Source organism: Dendrobium catenatum, unplaced genomic scaffold (assembly GCF_001605985.2).
Source record: "Dendrobium catenatum unplaced genomic scaffold, ASM160598v2 fragScaff_scaffold_1125, whole genome shotgun sequence".
Lineage (NCBI taxonomy): Eukaryota > Viridiplantae > Streptophyta > Magnoliopsida > Asparagales > Orchidaceae > Dendrobium > Dendrobium catenatum.
In genome coordinates this window covers 499298-512077 of record NW_021319587.1, presented here as the reverse complement: position 1 = coordinate 512077, position 12780 = coordinate 499298, and positions in this window count along the sequence as shown.

The window sequence follows — 12780 nt, the reverse complement described above, 5'->3', positions numbered from 1 at the left end:
CTCTTAAATAAATTAAAATCAGAACTAAATAAAGATCATAATTAAAAATTCATAATATTTTAAAATTTAAAATAAAACTTTAAAATAAAATTTAAAAACTTTTTTATTGGATATGTTGATTGATTCAATCAGCACGAATAAATCTGGTGTATTTTTCAAATCCAGCACACCTTTTGGGATACTTTTTATTCACCTTATTTTAAAATGAGGTTAGCATTGCTTCGTATGAATCAATTCATAGTGATTTGGTCCATCTCCTTGGAGTAGGCCTTCTTTCATATGTCATCCATATGTGAATTCTCAATTAACCTAGACTTGACCGACCTTAAAAAACCCAAAATCATAAGTAAGTCATATAGTAGGACCCTTATAACTCCTAGGTTGGAGTAGACTTAGTTTAACCTTAAGTGCTTTTTTAAGTCCTTTAGAAGACTTTCCTTGACAAGAATTAAACATCTTAGTTTAAGGCTAAGGACTAACCAATGTAAAACCTATGTTGAACCTAAAAAGGCCTAATCCTAGCCTAAGAACCTAAGCCAAATAAGAAGACAAGACCTTTGACTCTGATTTAATAAAATCATCCCTTGGATCATTTGCAATTTGGGTACCCTTGGTTAACCCATCTGACCAAGATGGGCTAAAATTACAAATGAGTTCTAACACCTTGCCCTTGGATCAATCCAAAGTTAAGCATAGTAATTTGACCATGGACATTAGGAGTTGACCTATGATTCCTATAATTCACTCTCCACACATGGTCAACCCATGTTGACAATGGTTGAAACAAAAGATTAAAATACCCTTACCCAATCCATTGGTCAATCATGGTCAAAAAACCTTCAACATGATTCAAGCTTATACAGGACCTTTTATTGATCAACTTAACCTAACCCACTCCTCACCCATGGTAAACCATTATAGATCATTGTTTAACTTAAAACTATAAAATTCCAAAAAAAATTATTAAGATCTATCATATGCATATATATTTTACCACATTGAAAGTTTTTGAGTATGAGCTCTATATAGATTAGGGGGGGGGGGGGGGGGGGGGGGGTGGGAGTGGCTAAAATCATCAAGTCATTGATATTTAAAATTTGTACCTATTGATAATCTATTAAACTATCATTTTCTGCAGTAACCTCTTCAATCAGTCTCATAAAGTCTTGATAGTATAATTTAGGTGTCGTACACAAACAAAATTAAATTCACAAGAATAAATTATCCAAATACACACCCATGCTCTTACTCAATTCTTTTAATTTTGTTACTCAATAACTGCTAATATGCATGTATATTTTTTTTTTTCAATTTGAGCTTAAAGCTATTCATTTTTTTTTTGAAATGGAGGTATCTACCTGTTCCTACTCTAAACGGAGCGTTTGGCGACAAAACTAATCGCGCAGAAGAATCTATCGAGTCCACCCATTGACATCGAGCCCACACTTGCTTTGCCCCACTAAAGAGGCGAGGTCATAGTAGAGGAGATTAGAACCCTAGATGGAGAGCTCCCAACCGTGCTCGCGCATCAACCACCCTAATGGTCAAAACTATACAATAATAAATGATATTTGAATTGACATTTAATTGAGGTTAAGCATTAAAAGCGATGTTTTAAGTGAGATTATGTATTAAAAGCGATTTATCACTCCCAAGGGACTTAACAACGTGAGGGACATGACAACCTGCAGGGCTCTATCATGATTGAAAAGATTCAGGTGTGTGTACTACGGCGCAAATTTTTATTTGATCGAGTGGCAAATTAGAATAATACTTTATCTTTAATCATAATGAGACTTCAGTATATATATTTGAAACTGTACTAATGAAGACAGTTTTTAAAAGCAAGAATCGATAAAAGATAAGCTAAATTTAAGCCGTACGTAATAATATAGCTTTGCACTGTATATCCGTATTATTTTGAATGAACAAACCCAACTTACTATCTGATACAAAATAAAGAGAAAGAGACTGATGAAAACCAGTTTTATGGGGGGACGAACAATACCTTTCTTCGCTAACAAGAAGTATGAAATTCGATCTTTTGCTGCAGATGAGCATCAAGTCTTCCGGATTCTGCCACGTGGCCATCCATCAGCAAGGTTGTGCCCCATCATTATTAGGGAACAATCAGCCTTTGCGTGCTTTAATTTCGCATGAATCTTTACCCTTTGCTTAAAGGTACAATTAACTACGGATCTGTCCCCACGTTCATTATAGGGTTGAGTAGTTTAAAGGGCCTGCTGGAAAGGGTTCGCTAGTCAGTATGTGTGAAGAAATGTTTAAAATAGGATTTGCTTTTCACCTTACTATTCTTTCTTGGACTTTTGACCTAATCACACGCACTATGCAAACACAAGCTTTAAATCTATGATGAGATTAGACTAAAATTTTCAACCAACAGATCAAAACGAGCAATGTCACTTTATAACTCCAGATGGAATAAAGCCAAAAAGGAGTACAAGCATATACTAGACATATACAAGTTCTCATTATTAGCTCTATGCTCCAGCATAAGATGAACAGTCATATTTTGATTTTTGTAAGTTTTATACTAGTTGTTGAATACCTAACGCATCTTTTAGCATTTCTCCTAGAGGGCTTTAGAACCGGCAATGATTGCACTAGAAGATAATTAATAATCTAAAATACAAATAAAAATGCTTTAAGATGATGACACATCTATATCGATCAATTATGCCAAAGCATCTTTGCCCATTAACACTTTATTGCTATCTCACTAGCATAATTAAAAATATATATATTTAAAAAAAAAAGAACATAGCACGTTTTCCCAACCTTCAGATTCCTCATAAGCTCAATAATATAGTGATATTGCAAGTCCATAATATGTTGTACTAGGCTAGGGAATATATTTTTATTGTAATGACATTATAATGCACAATATTTGTCTTCATCCTCTCCCTCTCAATATTTTCTCCCTTGCCAGTCTAGCCCATGAGTATCCAAAAAATGGCATATAATGTTCAACGAACTCTAGCATCTCAGTGAAAATAGTAATATATTTATCATTATTAAGGAGAAAATTATTTAAAAGAAAATATGATGGTGTGGCATTATGTGCCATTGCAAGAGATTGTGGATCAAAGCAAGATGAATGTTGTTGATTATCAAGGTTCCATGATAAGGAGCAAGAAAAAATCTATTAATTATATTTGTAAGTTTTTTTGTGTTTCATGCTTGTAATGAAAAAACTATAATATGTAATTTTTAATGTTGGAGAAGGATTACAGTGATAATTACTAAGAATAATTATTTCAATCCTCTCCATTTAACTTAATGGTAGACAAAAATACCTTCTTGCTCCCTTTTTCTATTGAGATTTATTTGAATTATATATATATATATATATATATATATATATATATATATATACTTATTTGCTAGAATGAAAGGATTCGATGATGATTTGAAGAAAACTTTTGAGTGTTTTTCTTTTGAGTGAGGCTTGGTGGCCAACACTCTATTAAAGAGGTTTTTTGAGATATTCATACCTAGTCTCTTGTTTATGTAATAAATTTACATATTTTGTTAAAGCTTCATTTTTTTTAGATTAGAATTCTTCTACTACTCCTTCTCCATGAAATCATACAAACATCTCACCCTTTCCAGCATAAAAATCTCTAAAGTATCACACAAGGAATAATCGATTGAGTGTTGCATAAATAAGACATTATTTAATTCCCATAGAATTTTGACCACCAAAAACCTCATAAAGAATTTTAAAATAATAAAGCTAGAATTATTCTTTATCATCAAATATTATTTTCATCTCTAGATCCTATTACTAAATCCATTTCCCAAATCCATAAATTGAAAGGAGGGTTGTTTCCCAAAAGGGTTTTCCAATAGACCTAGTCTTGCTCCAACCCAATTAAACCCACTTAAAATTACTCAAAATTTATGAAACACAATATATATAATGTTGACATGCTTCATATTTTCTCCATACCAAACCCTAATTCCCCTTGAACTAAGCTCTTAGGTTTTAACCTAATCTTAACAAGGGCAAAGTACTAATTATAAAATCCATAACTCTACCTAATATCCAATACAATCAAAGCCTAGATAGTTACTTTTTTAACTTTTGAGATGATTTGAAAATACCAAAAAATCATCATTGAGTCTGCTAACTTTGGGCTACATTAAATAGCCCAAGTATCTACACATCATCTTTCTTAGTGCACTCTCTAAAAGCAATCTATAAGTTTACTATTTTAAAGTTTTTGACCACATCAAGGTATTTCTTATGCAACTGATTACACTAATTATTTATCTAAAACTTTTCATCATATGGAATTATCCAAACTGTAACCTACTAATCTATGCAAATTCAATAATGTTAAATATGGAGTTCTTAGCTCTAACATGGAACACGATTAATGAAGTGTTCCTCATTATCATCATTACCAATCATTCTGAGTAATAGTTAATGAATCAATATCCTAGTGAGTTGCAATTTAAAAGTTCAAAAGAATTGACCAAAGGGAATCTCTTAGCTTCGATAATGAGGTTTGTAGCCATAAATTATATAATCGTTTTCTCAATCACAAAACTTGTATTGTATGTGAACAAGGCATTATTATAAATATCTTTTTATATGATTAAAGAAGATGTCTAAATATATATAAAAAAAACTCAAATAAGCTACAAAAATGTTAAATACTTAAGCTATGTTTGAAACATCATTAAACCATACTCAGACTAGAATGAACCATAATTGAACCATATTTAAATAAAGATTCAGCATTGAATGAATGATAATCAAATAAACTTTTGAAGATCATTTGAAGAAAATAATCTTCAAATGATAATTAAACCATGTTCTTGTGATCTTTCAACCAAGAACCAAGATCAAACCATGACCAGATAATCAAGAGTCATCATCACTTATGGGTTAAAGATTGTTCAATTATGGCTTTATTGTGATTGGAAGATTGTTTGAATTGTTATCAATAATGGTTAAATAATGTTTTAAATATCATTCGAAGATTTCTCAAATCTGATTTGACGGTTATTCAATAATGATTTGAAGATTGTTCAATCCTAATTCAAAGATTATTCTAATATGATTTGAAGAATGTTTGATCATGATTTAATCATAGTTTATAGTTGAATGTTATCTGAAGATTGTTCTAATAAGTTTATATTATGTAATTTAGTTTGAAAAACATTGAAAATTTATATTTTACAGTGCAAACATCATATTTAATGCAAAATAATTAAATGAATGAAAGAACTAATCTTCATAGATAATGAAAGGAGAGAGAATATCATCTTGAAATTTTGCTGCAATATGAACACAAAAACTCTACGATCTTGAGAATCAATAAAGGTGCTTGTAAGCTGAAGGTTGAGAAGGTCATGTTTGTTAAATGAGGGTTTCAAATCTATTTATTGAATAATTTTGGTATTTTATCTTGAAATAAAAATATACATATTTCTCATTAGGAAAATAGTGGACATATTTCTCTATTTTTTGATAGAATTAGCTACATAAAGTGAAAATTATAATTGCTTTTGATGCATTATAAAATGTCATAATAATTCATATTTAGACAAAGATTTCATAATCCTTTTTTTTTTCTGATGTTGTAATATTTAAAAAGTCAAGAAATGAGAAAAAGATTAATTTTCATATTACTTTTATTGCTTTTCACCATTAGGTTCTAAATTCAAGTTTAGAAGAAATAAGAATGTTAGTTTGAACTCTTTTTCATCCAATATGTAATTATCTTTATGAATTTAATTTATAAACACACATCCTTTAAAATTGCCTAATTTCTTGGCCATATAAAGCACTTTGAAATAAGTTGGTATGCCATCACTCCAAAAGATGTTTAAAGAGGGTGCATGAGGTGAGTGAGAAAATGGAGGGAGAGGGAATAATAAATAAAAATTTAAATAGGAAAATAAATTCATAATATATGTACCTAATTTAATTAGTATGGTTTAAACATTAGAGTTTTGTTACATATTAAATAGTTCAAAAGTATATTTATCTGGAAATAGCAAGTGTTTAGCCCTTAACCATAGATTTAAAAATTTGGGTTGAAAAAATGCTTAATCACTTCTTTAGGCTGACTATTTTTTGCCCCAATCAATCAATTTTCTAATAAGTAGTATCACAATCTATGATTTAACTTGGACTAATTAGTTAATATGGTTTGCAGTTATGCTGGGTTAAGGCTGGCTTCTATTATGATTAAGGGCGATTCATGAGCGAGTGACTCCCATGATGACTTCATGCAACTGAGTAATCTATTGGTGTAGAATATTTGATGACGCAAAAAATACTTTTATGTAAGGAGAGAGATGTTGTATGTGAAAAACTTTCGTGTGATAGGCGGATTTTTAAAATATTTAATACTTTGGGTTAAGTCCCCCATCAAATTGTTAAAAATTTGTTGGTTTGAATATATAAAATGGTTAACTCTCACAAACTGCATCACTTCTTAAAAACTTTTATAGTCAAGACAATTCTAATTCATTAAAAAAGATGACCATAGAACATTACTAATCATTAATTACTATATTAATTGAGAATTTAATGCATTTGGTTTTATTTCATGATAAAGTGGTTTATTTGATTTTATAGATTAATGACATATTTTGTCAAAACTTATGACCACAAAGTACACATATAACAAACAAGGCAAACATTTTTAGGGAAATGATTTTTATGGGAAATATTTTAGGCTAGCCTAGTAGAGCAACATGGACTATGTATTTAAAAATTAGCATATGAATGGCTTAATGCCTATCAATTGAAGGGATTTAATTATGAGATTCACCTTGCATTGTAAAAAATTCAGCAATGAGAACACTAAAGGTGGTTTTCCTGTACATCATTTGCAAAAAGTATTGAAAATATGCAATGTTAGAGAAGTTAATTTTCTTGGATATTATAGATAGCATTTTTTTTTTTTTTTTTTTTTTTTTTTTTTTTTGTGGTTAAGTAGTCTCTTGGTGCATAATATGTGATAATGTTTAAAAACTTTCATGTATGAAGAAAATGTTTGATCTGAAGAGCATTCATGTGATAGGAGGTTTTTTAAAATACATGATACATTGGACTTAGCTCATCAAATTGTTAAAAAATATATTGACATGAATATATCAAATGCTTAACCCTCAACATTTGGATCAAGCTCTTGTGTAGAGATTAGGTTTGATAAATAATATAACTGATTTATTTTTTATTCCACCTTGATTCACTTAGTATAAACTTTTATAGTCAAAGCATCTCTAATTCATTAAAAAATATTTCAACATAACATTATTAATCTATAAATATATTAGTAATCACGAATTTAATTAGTACGTCCTTATTTCATGACAAATAGGTTCTTTGAATCTTTAGTTTATTGATATTTCTTGTTAAAACTTATAAACACTAAGTGAACGTATTACAAAAGAGTCAAATATTTTTAAGGGAAAATTTTTTTTTGGGGAAAAATATTAGGATAGCCAAGTAGAAAAACTTCCTAAATTTATTTAAAATTTTTCATAAAAATGGCATGTTTCCTATCAATTAAAGGGATTTAAATATATGTTTCTCATTAGATAGTAAGGAAAAATAGTAAGAAGGGAACTAAGAGTGGTTCTCCTATACATCATTTACCAAAAAATAATAAAAGCGTGCTCTGATAGAGATGTCAATTTGGTTATATATATATATATATCTATATATCTCCACATGTTCCTTCTTATGGTCTTAAACATCCTCAAATATTTAGATGGTGACATGTAACAAAGTTGATAATTTTACTTAATTTTTTTATTCCCTCTTACAAAAAATTTAAACAAGCAAGTGTTCCCACATCTTTTAAGAAATTATATTAATGCTAGGGTGCCATCTAAAGGAGATGCACTGTATGACCTAAATATAGTGACAAGTGTGCAAGGGAAGTTGCACTAGCCCCCGGGTGCAGATTTAAATAGGCAAGTGTTCCCACATCAAGGACGGATGTGGGCAAATAAGCTAGTCCATGAAACTAAAATTAGGATAGGAATATGAAATATAGGATCCCTTACAGGAAAATTAAGGAAAATAATAGATATTATGATTCATAGGAAGATAAATATTTTGTGCATTCAGAAAACTAAATAGGTTGGAGAGAAAGCTAAGAATTTTAGTAGTTTTGGATATAAACTATGGTATTCGAGTAGGAGTCATACTAAAAATGGTATAGGTGTGATTATAGATAATAGTTTGAAAAATAATGTTATAAAAGTTAATAGAATTGGGGATAGAATTATAGTTTTAAAGATTGTTATTGATGCTAAGATTGTTAATATTATAAGTGCTTATACTCCTCAAGTAGGTTTGGATTTGGGTTCAAAATTAATTTTTTTGAATGACTTAGAAGAATTAATAAAAAAGATAGCTCTTGAAGAAAGAGTTTTTATTAGAGGAGATTTAAACAGACATGTTATTGGAGAGATAGATGATTTTAAAAGCTTTCATGGTGGCCATGGGTTTGGAACAACAAATGAAGGGGGTAAGACTATATTAGATTTTTCTTTAGCTTATAATTTCTTAATAGCTGATATCTTTTTAAGAAAAGAGATGAGTAACTTATCACTTATAAAAATGGATATAGTAAAACACATATAGATTAATTTTTTATAAGAAAATTAGATCGTTTAGATTGCAAAGAATATAAATTATTATGAGTGAAAATTTATATACACAACATCGATTATTAGTTTTGAAATTTAAGATAAAGGGGCAAAAATAAAAGATAAAATAAAATCGTTTTCTAGAATTAGATGGGGGCATCTAAAGAATATTAATAAAATTATTTTTTAGAGTAAGATTTTAGATCTTAAGATTTCGTTTATGCATGAGGATGCTAATATTGTTGCATATCTAATTTCCAGAAATAGAATTTTGATGATAGCAAACACTTCTGTATCTCTACGACTGCCTTGCCTACTGACTTTTTAGGTTCACAAGATCAAGACTGTAATTTGAACCAGCTCAAGATTGGGTAGACTAGGTCTGAGTCAGTTTGTAAATTTTTTTTCCTTTCTTGAGTCTATTATAATAGATGTGGTTCCTATTGCTAAGTAACCTTGCACACACAAACTTAGGGGAATTCTTTCTGTCTGATTTAGAGTTCTCTATTTTGAGAACATCATCCAGGACAATCACAATATCATCTTGGATAATCGGTTAAAAATAGAAATCCTAATAAGGGCATTCTTATTAAGGCAACCATCATTAATCTCATCGCCCTTGACGATATTTGTATCGGCCGGGATGATATGCTCAAAGAAGAAAGAATCAGCCGCCAAATCTATTTATGTATTATTTTTTTTGGAAATCGCCCAGGATATCATCCTGGACGATGCAACACAATTATGCCTAAATTAATTTGATAATTAAGGAAAGCAATTAAGGCTTGATTGATATGATCACATCGTCCAGGACGATCGCAAGATCATCCAGGATTATCAGTTCAAAAAACCTTAGTTGTTCCTATACAATCACATATTGAATAACTTCTATTTAGGGCGATGTTGTAGATGATTTTCATAAATTTAAACTAATCGTCAGGGATGATTATGAGATCAGCCTGGACGATCAAGCTATTTTTTAATCTTCCAGACATCCTTTTAGTGTGATTATCTGGACGATATTCAACGATTTGAACTGATCTTACATGACGATATTATATCATACTAGATGATATGAACAAATTTCTTCTGATCGTCCAAGATCATCCTAACTGATAGAGCTAAAATTGCATTGATCGTACTGGATGATCTCCAGATCATCCTGGACAATAATGTCAGTTTGTTGCAATTAAGAGTTATTTTGAAGCTTTTCTATATAAGCTCTCTTATATCACGCATGAGGGTATCTCTTGCTGCTGTCTTGACCTGAGAGAGCCTAGAAGAGAGGGAGAGAGAGGGAGAGAGAGAGAGGAACTTGTGAGGGGGAGTTTGTGAGGGGTTTCACAAAGGTTGCTTCAAATAAGGTTCCAAGTCATCTTCTTCGATCGTCGTCTCTGGTCCTTGGGGTTCAAGGGAGGTCCACTTCAGCAATCGATTAAGGTTTTATGCCAACTTCAGGAGGAAACAAAAGGAGTCGGGTTCTCTGCCTCACTAGTGTCGGTGGAAAGGAGGTTCTTTCAAGGCTTCTCTGCCTTACTGTGGGAGCAAAAGGAGAGACATTGAGTTTAGTGCAATACCCGGAGGGCACCTCTGGGGAGTGGACGTAGGTCAAGTTGATCAAACCACTATAAATCTCCATGTTCTTTACCACTATTTTCTGCATTTATTTTTCACACTTTGATTTTCGTTTTGGTAAACTTTGGTTTATGTTTTGAGTTTGATTAAAATATTTTTTTAAAATACCAATTCACCACCCCTCTTAGTTAGCCTTGGGTTAGTTCATAAGGGCTTAACATCCCTATTGAAATTTTAAGTGGTATCAGAGTGGGATTCATAAAAATAAGTTTTAAAAACTTTTGAATTTTGATCCATGGCTAACTCCGGCAATCATAATATTGTGAAAGGGTATTCTATTACCCAACACCTTTGTTTGATAATATTCCTTTTAATTTTTAGAAAACTCGTATGTTTACATTTCTACAATCAATTGGCTATCGCATGTGGATGCTTGTTAAAGAGGGTTATTCACCTCTGTCGCATGAAATTAATGGCATTAAAACTGAACTTCCTTTTACTGAATAAACTTTTGATGATAGGGATCTATCACAACCTAATGAAAAATGTTTGAACTATTTTTTCTGCGCTTTAAAATATGAAGATTACATGTGTGTCTCAACTTGTACTACTAGTAAAGAGATTTTGGATAAATTGTGTATCACTTATGAAGGAACCAATAAAGTTAGACAATCTCGATTGAATATTTTATTGCATGTTTACAAACTTTTTTGTATAAATCCTTCTGAATCAATTTCTGAAATGTATATAATGTTTAATCAAATTGTTACATCTTTACATGCCTTAGGAAAAGAACTCACAAATTATGAAAAGGTTAATAAAATTTTGAGATGATTGCCTTCTTCTTTTGATGCAAAGAATACTGTAATTATTGAATCTAAAGATTTGAATACTTATTCGATTGATAACTTACTTGGATCATTCATTGCTTTTGAGCAAGAGGTGAATCAAAGAAATCTTGATGCAGGTGAGAAAAAGAAGTAGAAAACTGTGGCACTGAATGCCAACAACATGAACACTGATTCTTTTGGGCTCTGAAAGCGAGGATGATGCCCTAAGCACAAGGCAATTCAAAGGCTTTCTAAGGAATAATCAAAAGAACCATCAAAAGTCGAATAAAGGTAAGGGAAATAAAAATTTTAAGAGTTTTAACAGTATGATTTGTTTTCAATGCATGAAGCCATGACATGTTAAAATTGATTGTCCTACACTTTTGTCTCACCCAAGCAAAGAGAAGGGTGAGGAGAAACCCACATTCAAAAAGAACAAGAAGAGGTTCCAAAAGGTATTATAGGTAGATTCTGCATCGGACTCCTCTGAGTCTGAAGTAGAAGAGGAGATAACAAACTTGTGCTTAATGGCTGACGATCATCTCGGTCAAAGTGACCAAGAAGAGGTATGTGAACTAACCTAAGAGAAACTACTTGAAGTTTTTGTTTACAAATTCATGCATCATATAGGAAACTTAAGAAATCACATGCTATCTTGAAATTAGTGTTTTTAAATTTACAAAAACTGTATAAAATTATTCTTAAAGATTATTCTACAATTGATAATAATCACATGTCATTGCTCGATGAGTTTGATGCATTAAACAAAAAGCATATTTTCTAATTTATTGCTTATTGATTAATTTCTTTTCTTTCCTTTCAGTTTATTGTTGTTTTTATAACTCCTTATTGATTCAGAATTAATTGGTTCACTTTCTACTTACGTTTGTTCTTCAAAATTTATTTCTATCAATTTAGTTTTTTTATGTGATCACTACTGAATTGATATTTTATCCTCTTTTTTTTTGTTTTTGGAAATTTGTAAGTCAAAGATTGATATCTCAAAAATCAGTTAAAGGGGGAAACACCGTTGATTGTTTCCTTTCATCTAACTTTTTTTAGTGGTTTAATTTTCTTTTTTAAATAAAAAAAAATTGCTAGATGCACTAAGAGGGGGGGGGGGGGGGGGGGGGGGGGGTGAATTATGAAAAACTTGTTGCAATAAAAATCCTAAAAAAATTTCTAATATATATTTTTTAATTTTTAATAATAAATTTTAACTAATGCGAAAGCTAGTACTTGAGCATAATTTGCATCAACTAATTCCACAACATTTTTCACCAAGCAGTTATAATGAAAATAAAGTGTAAGAAAAAATAAAAGCGATAAATGAAAAAGCACACCAGAGTTTTTATAGTGGTTCAGTCACTTGACCTATGTCCATTCCCCGGAGTCCTCCACTCATGGAATTTCACTACAAAACTATAGTTATCCTTTTGCCCCCTTGGCAAGGTGGTGAAACCCTTACAAGAATCACTTTTACCAACCCAGCATGGCGGAGTGCCAAGCACTTTTCTCACCCTCCTAAAGATGCAGTGTAATTTCACATTTTTCTCCCTCATAGAGAAGGCAGAGTACCTTAGAGGACACGAATATAGAAGTGTCTTCCCCTAAGAAAGCCTCCCATAAGTTCTTCTTGGGCCATAGGAGGAGCAAAGTGCAGCAAGCTCGGAGCAATCATGTGATCTCCCTCACACTCCTCCCTCACCAAGCCCACCTTCTCCTTCCT